Below are 14,043 nucleotides of genomic sequence, written 5' to 3' on the forward strand. Positions count from 1 at the left end.
GTTTCTATTTTTAATTTTTTGAGAAACCTCCGTACTGTTTTTCATAGTGGCTGGACCATTTTACGTTCCCAACATTAATGCACAAGGGTTCCAGTTTCTTCACTTCCTTACCAGCACTTTTTGCTTACTGTTTTTTGTTTGCTTGTTGATCCCCCTAATGAGTATGAATTGATTGGTCTATGTGGTTGTGCTTTATATTTCTCAATAGTTAGTGGTGTTGAACACCTTTACATAAGTTTGTTGGCCATTTATTACTACTCTTTAGATGAATATCTATTTGAATATTTTGCTCATTCTTTTTTTTTTTTTGGTCCGGTCGTGGGGCCTGAACTCTGGGCCTGGGCGCTGTCCCTCAGCTCTTCGGCTCAAGGCTAGTGCTCTACCACTTGAGCCACAGCACCACTTCCAGCTTTTTTCTTTTTGCTTATGTGGTGCTGAGGAATCAAACCCAGGGCCTCAGGCATGCAAGGCAAGCACTCTACCACTGAGCCACCTTCCCAGCCCCTTTGCTCATTCTTTAATAGAATTATTTGGGTGTTCTTGTTGAATGGTAAGGGTTCTTTACATATTCTGGATAGCATCAGGTATATGAGTTGCAAATATTTTCTCCCATTGCTTAAGTTGCCTTTTCACCATTATTTCCTTTGCTGCCCTGTTCTCATGAAGTCCTAACTATATTCTTGCTTTGCTTGTGTGTGTGTGTGTGTGTGTGTGTGTGTGTGTGTGTGTGTGTGTATTCTGGTCCTGGTGCTTGAACTCAGGGCCTAGAAGCTGCCTGTGGGCTTTTTTTTGCTCAAGGCTAGTGCTCTACCGCTTGAGCTTCTTGATGGTTGATTGGAGATAAATGTCTCTTGGACATTCTTGTCTGGACTAGCTTTGAACTTGGATACAAGTGTGAGCCACCAGTGCCCAGTTTGTTTTTGTTTTTGTTCACTCTGCTTTGATGTCATTTTCTGAATCCAGTCATGTGAAACTTCTCTCCTGTGTTTTTCGAAAAGTTCTACAGTAATATAAAGACATGTAATGTTTTCAGCTGATAATTATACATAGTAAGAAGCAAATTTCTTTTGCATATAGCTGTCCAGTTTTCCCAGCACCATTGGTTGAAGAGATTTTCCTCAGATTCTTTTCTCTTTTGCAGAAAATTGCTATAATATTATTATATACAAACAATAAATGAATATGCAACCAAAAGTATAGGAAAAGTGAATTATGGAGTTTTGTTGCATAATTAATAAAAACATTAGGTTATTTTTCAACATTTCAGATATTTATTGCTGGGCTTGGAATGTGGCTTAGTGATAGAGTGATTATCTAGCATTCATGAGGCCCTGGGTTCGATTCCTCAGAAACAGAAAAGGCCAGAAGTGGTGCTATGGCTCAAGTGGTAGAGTGCTAGCCTTGAGCAAAAGAAGCTTAGGGACAGTGTTGAGTTCAAGCCCCAGGACTGGCAAAAAAAAAAAGATACTTATTGCTTTGTTGGCTTTTAAAAATATATAATTATAATGATCTTTCCTCATTTTAAGTAAAAATTACATTCATACTAAATTTGTGTCTTAATTTTGTCTTTTAGTTTTGTTATTCTCAATGGGAACCCCTCATGTGGGCTAAGTTTCAGGCTACCTAAAACTAGACCTACCCTCCCATACATACACACTTCAGACACATTAAATTTCTTATCAGTTTTGCTTTATGTCTAGATATCTGCTGTAAGTCTCTATTTGTGGCTCTATATGCCTGAGACAGAGTATTATTTAAGATCTCCCTTTATTATTATGGTAGAAACTCCCTTTGGCTCACTCTTCTATTAAATCTCCTATGTTTTCCTGAATTCCATATATTCTTTCATGGCTTTCTTCCTCCGTGTGGTAGTCTGCACCCTCCTGGAACATCCATTCCTCATCATTTTTTTGTTTTGTTTTGTTTTTGGGTCCGGTCGTGGGGCCTGAACTCTGGGCCTGGGCGCTGTCCCTCAGCTCTTCAGCTCAAGGCTAGCGCTCTACCACTTGAGCCACAGCGCCACTTCCGGCTTTTTTTTTCTTTTTGCTTATGTGGTACTGAGGAATCGAACCCAGGACCTCATGCATGCAAGGCAAGCGCTCTACCGCTGAGCCACCTTCCCAGCCCTCCTCATCATTTTTATTCCTTTCTATAAGTCTCATTTTCTGTTTTTACTATTTTCCTTCAACCTGAAGATTTTCTTTCATATTTTCTTAAAACTTCAGTAAGCTGGCTAGACTCTCTTGGCTTTTGTTAGTTTGAAAATGTACATCTATGCAAAAGCTATTCTGGCTTGCATTGATTCTGACATCAAGTCAAAAGTTAGACTTTATCTAAACTGGATATTGTCAAAACTGAAAAACTTAACCATGTACTGATGGCTCATGCCTGTAATCCTAGCTACTCAGGGAGGCTGAGATCTGAGGATCACTCTTTAAAGCCAGCCTGGACAGGGGCAGAAAAGTCCATGAGACTGTTATCTTCAGTTAACCACTAGAAAACCAGAAGTGGAACTGTGGCTCAAACTGGTAGAGTGCTAGCCTTAAGTGAAAGAATTCAGGAGCAGTGCCCAGGCCAGCCCACAACTGACACTCTCTCTCTCTCTCTCTCTCTCTCTCTCTCTCTCTATATATATATATATATATATAGCAAGTCATACAGTTGAAAAGAGACGAATATATAAAGAACTATAGCTCAATAATACAGCGACAGTATACATTAAAAGCCATTGAGTTGTACCTTTAAATGGGCAAAGTGTATTGTAGGTGAATTATATCTCAATAAATCTATGCCTATGTTTCTGTAAGGCAATTTAGGATTGACTCACATAACAAACTAGAAGCTTCGCTTATTTCTTTGCTTTTCAAGTAATTCCCTTTTGTGGGCAGGCAAGGAGTTCCATCCCATTCCCTACCATTTGGGTTTTTCTTGAGTCACTGTTTCAGCCTGGCCTTTAATGGCTAAGAGATTCATGAGCCACTTCATATTTTGCAAACTTTTCCCTGGTGCCTTAGTAGAGGATATTTTTGGAAAAACTATGGGTCTCATTTTTATGTGGCCCAGTGTTCATTAGCCCCCATCACTTACCATTGGCCAAACATATGTTACATTCAGTCTTAATCTCTCAGAGAACACAGAGTTGTTCACTCCATTCTAGTATAAACCACAAACCATGTTTAAAATAGTGGGCCTCCATGGTGAGGTGGCACTGGTCCCTCTGCTTAAGTAAAAAATATATAAATAAATAAATAAATAAAGATTAAAAAAATAAAAAGAGCCAGGCAGGTAACCACAAGCCAAGTTGGGTTTGGCTGCTTCGGACTTCCTGGATAACTATGGCAATGCAAGCAAGCTTTGCTAAGCCTTCTTTGGCTCACTCTCTCCCTCTGTGTCTCTCTCTCCATTAACTCTGTATTTAGCTTGGCTCCAGAGCTGAGAACTTCCTTTAGTTATATGTTCATCTCTCCACTAATTCTCTGTCCACTGTCACAGAACTCTAAGGGACTCAGAAACCCCCTGCTTGCACCTGGAGACCCTGATGCCTAGAGAGAAATACAGTGGCAAGTTAGGGTAGAGGGCTGGTGCTGGGTCTGTTTTCTCCCTACTTGTTGGTCAGTGTTGTGTCTTCTTTTCTCCCTATTGTATAAGGGAGTATTTTCCACTCATTTTACTTTTGTTTCTCCTTTTTTTTTTCCAGCTCTTCTCAATATTTTTTGTGCCAGTACTGGGGCTTGAACTCAAGGCTTGGGTGCTGTTCCTAAGTTTTTCTTTCTGTGTGTGTGTGTGTGTGTGTGTGTGTGTGTGAGTATGAGTGCACGTGCTCAAAGCTAGCACTCTACCACTTTGAGTCACAGCTGGGATTTTTTTTGCTGTTTAATTGGAGATAAGAGTCTCATAAACTTTCCTGCCTGGGCTGGCTTCAAATTGGGATTCTCAGATCTTACTTCTTGAGCAGCTAGGATTACAGGTATGAGCCACTAGTGCCCAGCTCTTAATATTCTTTAATGGGGGGGGGGGGGCTTGGAAGCCAGTCCAGGCATGTGCTCTGCCACTAAGCTATACCCCCTCCCATTTTACATTTCTGAGTGAAGAAATTATACATTGCATTAAGAAGCAGGGTGCCAGTGGTTCAACCTGTAATCCTAGCTACTCAGGAGACTGAGATCTGAGGAGCACTATTCAAAGCCAGCCTGGGCAGGAATGTCTGTGAGACTCTTGATCTCCAATTAACCACCAGAAAACCAGAAGTGGCACTGTGGCTCAAGTGGTAGAGCACTAACCTTGAACTGAACAGCTGAGGTGGACAGTGCCCAGGCCCAGAGTTCAAGCCCCATGACTGACCAAAAACAAAAAAAAAGAAGCAAGAACATGAGCGTATTCAGTTCACCGTGTAATAGGGATAAAGGATAAGCAAAAGCACATCTCAATGGCTGATACAGTCTCTTTAAGCCTAAGGGGCTGTTGGATGCCCCTGGTTCCATCTTACAGAGGACCGAACAGACTTGTCTTTGGGAAAGAACGTGAGGTAGCGAACCTGATACAAAGAATAAGGAAAATTTGGAGTCAGGATCTACTCTACACTAAAAGATTTCCTAAGTTTTCCTAAAACTTTTCTGTGCCTCCAGGTACACTGAGTAACAAAAGGAATGGTAGTAGACTATTGGATGTGGTTATATAGATTTTGAATGTATTAGCATAAAAGCTTCTTGTTAGTTGAACTGAGGCATGAAAAATTGGGTACTGTTGTGTGTGTTCATATGCTCAGCAAGAGGTGGCCCCTCCAAGGGTCATCTTATGACAGATTAGTTCATAGGTGAGTGTGCCAGAGAGTTGGGCCACTTCTCATATATGCTTGTTCATTTTGGAGAGCAAAGATGGAGTTATCTGGACATACTTGGCTCTGTAGGTTGAGGGCTTTCTTTAGCAACTCCCCTTCTTATAAGCTTACTTTATTCCCATAGTCCCACAGCTTTTTGAATAAAGTATTCCATATCATATGGCTAAAAAGGGGAAAAGTAAGTCAGGTGCTAGTGACTCCTGCCTGTAATCCTACCTACTCAGGAGACTGAGATCTAAGGATCTCAATTGGAAGCCAACCTTGGGCAGGAAAGTTCATGAGACTTTTTTATCTCCAATTAATCCCCTTAAACCAGAAGGGGAGCTGTGGCTCAAAATGGTAAAGCACTAGTATTGAGCAGAAGAGCTCAGGGACAGTGTCCAGGCCCTGAGTTCAACCTCACAACTGAAGAGAGAGAGAGAGAGAGAGAGAGAGAGAGAGAGAGAGAGAGGTACAAAGTGGTATACAGTGAACAAACAAACACCTCTCCTATTTCCCAGGACCTCCCTGGAGGTAAGCATGGTTACCAGTCTTCTGTGAATCCTTTTCCTACCAAAGGAGACCTGCCATGCACCCTCTGTTTCTTTGCCAATATATCTTGTAGATATATATTTTTTTCTTAGTGTTCAAAATAGTTCAATCTCATTTTTAGACTCTGAGCCTTTCCAAATTTACTTAGCAACTCCTATAGTTAGATAAACACGTTTTTAAAGTTTGTTTTTATTGTTATTATATAGGTTATATGCAGAGGAGTTACAGTTACATAAGTCAGGTAATTGGTACATTGTCACCCCTTCTTTCACTCTCTCCCAGTTTTTTCCTTGTCCCCACCCACAAGTTATATAGTTCATTTTCAACATAGTGTTGTAGTGAATACCACTGCTGCATTTGTTCACCCTTTGTCCCCCCCCCCCCCCATTTCTGTTTTCCCCTTACCCTCCCATAGACAGATAATGAAAAAACAAGACAAAAAGCAAAGAAAATCAGTGCCAGGCACCAATGATTCATACCTATAATCCTAGCTACTCAAGAAACTGAGATCTGAGGATTGTGGTTCAAAGCCAGCATGGGCAGGAAAGTTCCTGAGACTCTTACCTCCAATAAACCAGAAGTGGTGCTATGGCTCAAGTGGTAGAGCATTAGCCTTGAGCTGAAGAGCTGAAGGACAGCCCAGGCCCAAAGTTCAAGCCCTATAACAAACCAAAAATAAAGAAAGAAAGAAAACAAAAACAGCTAATGAAGAAAGAAACCTCTTATTTCCATTTCCTAGAGTTCATTTTGATAAATATTATTTTGTTTTGTTTTGTTTTCATTTTTATTCATGTACTGGGGCTTGAACTCAGGGCTTAGACACTGTCCCTTAGATTTTTCACTCAAGACTAGTATTCTGCCACTTGAGCCACAGCTCCACTTTTGGCTTTTTGGAGGTTAATTTATAATAAGAGACTCACATGCTTTCTTGCCTGGGCTGGCTTTAAACCACAATCCTCACATCTCAGACTCCTGAATAGCTAGGATTACAGATATGAGCTACTAATACCCAACTAAAACAGAGTTTTTAACCTTTAATCATTATAAACAGTACTAAAGTTAAATTTTTACATCTCTAGACATTAGTGTAATGTTTACAACAACCAAATGTTACACCGTTAAACAATTGTACAATTAGTTCCTAGCAGTAGAATTCCCAGATAAAAAGATATGTGATCTCAGATTTTTTTTTTTTGCAATTTTATCATATAATGTCAAATTTCCCATCATGGCAGGTAGACTAACTTATTCTCTCATGAAGAACATACCACAGTGTTTATTGCTGTACCTTGCCAATACAGTGTTATCAGATGTTTTGGTCATTGCTGATTGATTCAGTCTGTTATTTCATTGCGGTTTTAGCCTTATTCCACATCCTTTCATCGTCATTACATTCTCTCTTTATGTTTCTTTGCCCATTTTTAGTGGGTCTTTAGTCTTACTCATGTTTATTTGGAGGAATTTTCTATAACTAGACAAATTATGTCTTTATTTGATCAGTCTATCTCTCTATGTATATGTGTATATATACATATATATTTAAATATTCTCTCAAATTTGCCATTACCATCTAACATATTTGTGGTATTTGCACAATACAATATTTTCCCATTCAGTATTTTAAACATTGTAAAATGTTTAAAATGTGTTTAAGACTATCAGTGTTATAAATGATTTCTTAGGTTCATATCATACTTCAAATAATTTTATTCACTTCTGGATGGTGTAAAAATGTGTTTCTGTGCCCATCCTTTATTTCCTTCTCTGTCACTTCCTCATTACAAGAATATTATACACATGGTAAATGTTCAAGAGGTTTTTTTTCCTTAATAACAATTTCAATTTAGGCTGTTTTTGTTGTGAAACAAACACAAACAGCAACTGGGAAACTTGCCTCTTAGATTTCTGTGCCTATATAATAAATGGATCAAATGGATTACTACAGGAGAGAGTATTGTTTGGTTATTTAGTTTTTCATCATAATCCTAAACTTCATTCTGCAACTGAGCTAGACTTGGAAGGAAGTAAGGAAAACATGGAACCTGAACTGCAGCAAGAGCATAGAGGTCAGAAGATATGGTGCACAGAAGAGCAGAGGGGTGCTCTCCTGAACTACAGAAGGAATGGTCTGTGGTTATGATTCAGTCAAGTCAAATTAGTGCTATCCACAGTAGGCAAGGTGATCTTCTTGCTGGTTTTCTGTTCCTGGACCCAAAGTTCTCCATGGCTTCCATGATGTTCATGATCTCTTTCACCTTCCCAGAGGCCACGTGCTTGCCATACAACTACTCATCCTTGCTAGTGCAGATGAGAAACTCAGATTTGTTTGGTACAGTTTGCCATGGGTAAGATTCCAGGACCTGTATACTTCAGGGTGAAGTTCTCCTTGTCAAACTTCTCTTCATAGATGGTCTTGGCCACCAGTGCCATGATGGTATGAAGTTACTACCCTGGCACATGAACCCTGAAAATTTCTGTGAAAGCAAGAACCCTTATAACCAAATCATTTTAGAAGAGAGGGAGAGGTTGGTTTGTACCAGTACTGAGGCTTGACCTCAGGCCCTTGTGTTCTCCCTTCGCTTTTTCACTGTAGACTGATAATCTACAGCGCTCTTTACTTCCAGGTTTTTTGCTGGTTAAATACAGGTAAGAGTCTCATGGACTTTTTGGCTTGAACTGGCGTTGAACTGTGATCCTCAGATCTGAGTCTCTTGAGTAGGGAGAGTTTTTCAAGTATTTATTTTAGTGTATTTTTTTTCAGTGTACATATACATATATACTTTTGCTATTTTTCTCTATAATTGGTATCAGGTTTAAAACGAAGTTTCTCTAGAGAAAAGGAAACCTCGTAAATGTGAAATTTCCTTCATTGCCTCTTTGGGAATAATAGTTAACTGGTGCAAAGACTTTCTTGAGTCTTAGGAGCTAAATAATAAGAGGAAAATTGAATCTCTAGCAAGACGTTCTCCACATGTCCAAGTGAGTACATTCTAAGAATTGGATGACTGGAAAAAGTGTGTGGGATATTAGAAGACCATTCCAGAACTAAGAGCTCCATTCACTGTTGTTGTGCTGAAAAAGTTCAAAGGCAAAATCATTTGAGAAGTTGGTTTACTCTTAGGCAGATGTGACTTCCTGTGTCAGCCAGGGAAAATTCCCTAACTTGACCTACTGCGGCTCCAAGGACATGTTGAACTCCCAAGAAAGTTATGCTTGGACTCGTCTTTGTCAATAAAGTAGAGGAGCTGGGTTGAATGAAGAAAAAAGGATATCAACACAGGACATTATAGGCCAAACTTACAGAAAATCTTTGTACCTCACTTTGGAAGAATCAGACACAATTGCTTTCATTTCTCTCCTACTTTAATGAGTTGGGCAAATTATTCATCCCTAAAATATGTATTCATACCTAAAATATGTATCTAGTACATTTTTGTTGATAAATTTTTCACAGTGAAATATACACATCACTTAAATGTGTAATTAAATAAGGGATGCTGGGGGTTTTTCTGCTACAATTGGAAGTCTATCTGATTTCCCCTTTAAAAATTATAACCCAAGCCTTCTTACTTCTAAGTAACAGTGTGCTGTTGTAATGCTAGAAGTGTCATGATGGGGGTTTTTCACTCAACTCTTTCTTTTTTGTGTATTGGAGGCAGTTAAAGAGCCAGGACTTTCAGGGGTGCTAGAAAAGTACATTGATTCCAATTAGTCTTGGTTTCCTACAGTTGATCCACCCGACACTGACTAAGCACCCCATCCTGTGCCAGGTACTTTATGTTATTTTCATTCTTCCCTGTTTCCCTACTTGGGAGGAGACAGAGGTTACAAAGAGATGACTAAATGAATTTAGAAGATATTTGTATCAAAATGTGGTGGGAAACAAACTGATTTTTAAAGCAGTGAGAATAGGAACTAACTCCATGGACAGCTTACATTATATCTCTGGGGTTAGGATTTGAAGACTTGTTGAGTCCTGCTGCTGCTGGACTCCTTGCTATTTGCTTTGCTTCTTTCCTCTGCATGTTATACTCAGGTCAATGACTTATCAACCAGCTTGGTTGAGGCTGATTGCTTCAAAGATGGAGAAGAAGCCTCAGGAGAGCTGCTAGGGTCTCTGCTGGACGTGTGCCCACTTACCAGTCAGGATAAGACTGGCCCAAATGTGGCTGGATGTCCTGCAGTAATTTCCATAGACTGTTCTTTAGAAGGGGCAGTTGTAGCTTGCACAACACTAGCTAACACCCAGCATTTATTTGTCAAGTAGGTGGGTTGGTCAAGTTCTCAAGCCAGTTGTTAGCCAGGTCCCTTCCTGGCTGCTGGTCTGTTGGCTTCCTAAAGCTCTTCTTTTCTTTTCTTTTCGTCGGTCATGGGGCTTAAATTCTGGGCCTGGGCACTGTCCCTGCACTCTTCAGCTCAAGGCGAGCACTCTACCGCTGAGCCACTTCCGGTTTTTCTAGTGGTTTATTGGAGATAAGAGTCTCATGGACTTTCCTGCCCGGGCTGGCTTTGAACCGCCATTCTCAGATCTCAGCCTCCTGAGTAGCTAGGATTACAGGTGTGAGCCACCAGCGCCTGGCTTTCCTAAAGCTTTTCTGTCCTCCATTCCTGTCCTCCATCTCTACACAAACTGACCTGCTATCCTGTAGCCTACAGACTGATGCTGACCTTGGAGCTTCTTCTGCCCCCTAGTGATTCAAACCAGCTACCCTTTGTGTCTCCTAGGAGCCCTGGGACTGCTTGAACCAGGGAAGTGAAAAGTGTATCACAGTTTAAGAGGTCTATTGCATTCCCTATAATGGAGAAAAATAACCAAATGTTAATGTGTTATTCATTGCAGAATAGGTGCTGATGTGTGTATCTGAGAGAGAGAGAGAGAGAGAGAGAGAGAGAGAGAGAGAGAGACTGCTTTGCCAGCCAAGGTAGCCCCAAGTCTAAATACTTATCTTTGTTTTCTACACATTTTCAACAGGTGTCAATTACACTTTTCTTGGCTCTAAGTGAAAAGCGCTGCCTGCAGCGTTTGCTTTCCCCATAGGCTCTGGACGGGACTTAGGGGATTGACTCAGTGAAAATGTTTACTTCTATCATTAAGCAGAATTAAGGGCTGAACTGAAAACTGTCTTGGGTTGTGCTTGGCATAATTGAGATGCATGGGCTTTGTGTAAATAATGTACCTCTAATTGGCTTTGATTAAGTGCAAATTAGGATCACACTTCACTCCAGTGAGATTTACATTCCTAAGCCCTTTTACTAACTGAAGTACTGTGGGTGGCCGATAAGGCTTGTTTATCCAGGACGCCATGGGTAAGAGCTGGGAACTGAGATCTGTAGTTTCCCAAAGGTAAAGCTGCCTGCTGCAGAGATTCCCCGCTTCTAACATCCTCCTTTCCAGATCTGGCCTCTCTTTTGTGTGAGTCAACTTTCGGCTTTACATTTTACTCTACCAACTGTTCTTTGATCTTTCTAGGCTTGGGAATCTTGTCTTTAAAAATAAATTCATGTAACATTAGAGTCTGCCTTAGGAAACTTCAGACCTAAAACCAGCTTTGGCTGTCAGAATATCGCGATATCTTTGTTAGTGAGGATCCAGAAACATTTCATAAAAACAACAACTGGTGGGAAGTTTGCTCCAGAAGAGTTCCCAGTGTGTGGTGTGAACCAACAGATGGCTACAAAGCAGCTTCATTCTACACACACATCCTCCATCCTCCTGGATGGCTTTGTGCTTATCTAAGGGTAGGTCTTTGTAATTGTTTCTTGGGGTGCCTGTGTTGGAGGGTATTGGACATAAGTTCTCTTTCCTACCTTCTCCGAACTTGCATTTGAAAGTCACTGCACCCAGAAGCAGCAGCAGCTGGTTGTGTATTGGTGCTGAGAATGACTGGCACCCAGAGAGGCCTCTGAGTGGTAGAACTGGAAAATGGGCAGTGGCATCAGAAAGCAACATGGTGTTTATGACCCTAAAGGCCAGTAGATAATAAGACTTAGATGAGGTTACTCCACATTTTCTCACATTAGCATGCTGCTGCTTGATATAGGGCCAAAAAATAACATGAGGTAATAGGGATTTTCATACCACCAGACAGTGTTAACAGTGTGCCCGGATGTGTGGGAATGCTGCTGGGAGGGGTGTATCCACTACTCAACTTCACACTCTCTGTGAAAGTAGCTCCCCGAACAGCCAGAGGGGCTCCTGGAGCTTATCACCTTCCCCTGTTGAACTGTAAATAGGCTCAGTCTCTAAATTCTGCCCTTGACTTAACAGACTGAATAGGCAGTATATATAGACAGGTTACATTGTAGATCTCTAGCTAGGACGAGGGGAAAGACAAAGAATACTTTCTAGGCCAAACTACATTCTCTCATTTCTTCACTCAGTAGCCATTTGGAGGCCACTAAATAAGTCAGATGTGAGCCCTACAGCTTGGAGTTTGTCCCCCATGAGATGGAGCCATTCAGAGAGCACCCTGCAGAGCTCCAGCTCCCGGGGCACAGATCTCTGTAGAGATCAGTGACACCTGGGTGTGGTCTCTGCTGAGGCAGGAATGGAAGCAGATGGTAGTGAGTGGCCATGGGAAAGAATGTCTGCCATGCTGCAGCCTGCAGTCTACTCAGCTCCAGGGCCACATGCTGCTAAGTCCATGAGTAGCACCAGCACATGAATTTCTGAAGAGAAAGTCATAAAACTAGGAAAAGATTAGTATTTCCTCAGTAAGCACCAGATATCCGGTACCAATCTTCATGCTTTTGTTTATTCTTCCGCATCATCCTGGATGCATTAGAGAATAACATTATTCTCTTTGAAGAGGAGTAAGATGATACTTGGAAATACTGAGTAATTTTCCAAAGATCTTACAGATGTGGAAGAACCCAGACTTGAACTCAGGTCTGATATCTACACAGCTCTACTTCAAAACTCCTGGCACTCACCATCAAAGAGTAATGGACTGGGAGCTGAAATCCTTGGGCTTTGGTACTTTGTCATGAGCTAGCTGTATGCTATTGAGCAATCCACTTTCTGCTTCTACCTCAGTACCCTCTTCTAGCTCCATCAGCAAGTGAGGTATGATCTGTGCATTGGAAAAATTACGGTATTTTACTGTCTGCTGTTGGTACTGTCAGCTGTAAATTTTTTGACCTTGACTTGCCACCTGCCAGGCCTAAAGTATGCAGTATTGATCTTTGCTAGCCTTCTTGACCTGTGTACTTGATTCCAGAAAGCCTCTTAAAATAGGGCTTTGTATCTTTCCTTGTCAGGAGTAGACTGGGCAGCCAGGGCCCAAGGTTATCAAGTACAAGGGCTTTGTCCTGGGGCCATTTCTGCTACAGAGTGGCCTAGTCTCAGATCAGCACACACCTCCTACTTCAGATCCTGAGTTTGTGGGCAAATGTGGTGCTCTGATCTTTTCAGAGATGCAGTTCCACCCATGACCTTCACTCAGGAAAATCTTTCATTCTTCATGGCTTAGGAAGAGTGATCCCTAATCTGACCAATAGACAGAGAGCCACACATGTCTGTCATAATTAGTCGTGAATCACTCCTTTCCAGGCATGGTGGTGTATATCTGTAATCCCAGTGCTTGGGAGGCTGAGGCAAGAGGACCGTGAGTTCCAAATTAGACTGGGCTACATAGCAAGACCCTGTCTCAGAAAAGATCAGGAGCCCAGGTGTGCAGCAACCACATAGTGTGGCCAGCCAGAAGACCTAGAAGTTTCTCTGACAGTTTGAAATTATGACTCCCAAGTCCCAATCCCCACAGCAAGCACTGTACTCAACCTCGGAGAGGAAAAGTGCTGTATTGCCGAACATCCAAATCCTGATTAGGCCCAAATGGTTGCTGGCATTTTGCAGGGATCTTGGTATTAAAGAGAACCTGTACCCAGACATTGGGTTTTGGAGGGTGGTGGTGGAGAGTAAGAAAAATGTGCATAATATTCATCCATCAATAAGTGAAACATATAAAAGTATCCATTAGCCCCTCCATTCTGGAAGGACCACACACGCCCCAGCCATGGCACATTTATTTCCTCTTGGGTAGAGCTGAGTGCAGGCGTACCTTCTTTCCCAACATTCCACTTGTCAGAATGATTTTTTCAGACTTCTTATGTCTCTGGTCCTTCCACATCTTATTCTGAAACTTTGGACTTTGACCTTGAGTTTTATTTCCAAGTACTAAATGTTTCACAGGACAAAGTGTGCCACCATGACTGAGCGAGTGGCATGCGTGGGGCATGCGGTTGCCGACCCTGTTGATTCTCACTCCTGCAAAGGGACATCGCTGCTCACCATCTCCAAACATCTTCAAATGAGCTCCATTGGGTTTTTCGGCTCCCTTTGTGCTCTGTGCTTACAATCCCTCAACATCAGACATAGACATTTACTTACATGTGCATTACTGCAATATGAAACCACTCTATCCTCTGAAAGCAAATAAACTGGCTTTAATGGGCATGCTGTCAAGTGGCAGCTACAGGGTTAAAGTTTTAGCAGGCAGACTGGCCAGCAGGAGTTAGTGGTGTGGAGTAAGAGGGACGCCAGGCTGTCTCTAAACTTTTTGGCCCTCCCCAAGTACAGAGATGAAGGAAGAGCCTCTATAAATCACTGGAGATTAGAGACCCTGTTCCTGCCGACTCCGCAGGCTTGCACTGCTTAATGTCAAAGCCTCACGTAT

At 41.6% G+C, this 14,043-nt stretch overlaps 1 protein-coding gene and 1 pseudogene across 6 annotated transcripts in view; one reads left to right on the top strand and one right to left on the bottom strand.

Annotated features, from left to right (window-relative positions):
* Positions 1-14,043, top strand: part of Bcas3 (BCAS3 microtubule associated cell migration factor) — a 526,670-nt gene that overhangs the window by 412,631 nt on the left and 99,996 nt on the right. The window lies entirely within an intron of this gene.
* Positions 7,514-7,827, bottom strand: LOC122120225 (annotated as a pseudogene).

This window comes from Dipodomys spectabilis, unplaced genomic scaffold (genome assembly GCF_019054845.1).
Source record: "Dipodomys spectabilis isolate Male_0828 unplaced genomic scaffold, ASM1905484v1 ptg000004l, whole genome shotgun sequence".
NCBI classification, from domain to species: domain Eukaryota; kingdom Metazoa; phylum Chordata; class Mammalia; order Rodentia; family Heteromyidae; genus Dipodomys; species Dipodomys spectabilis.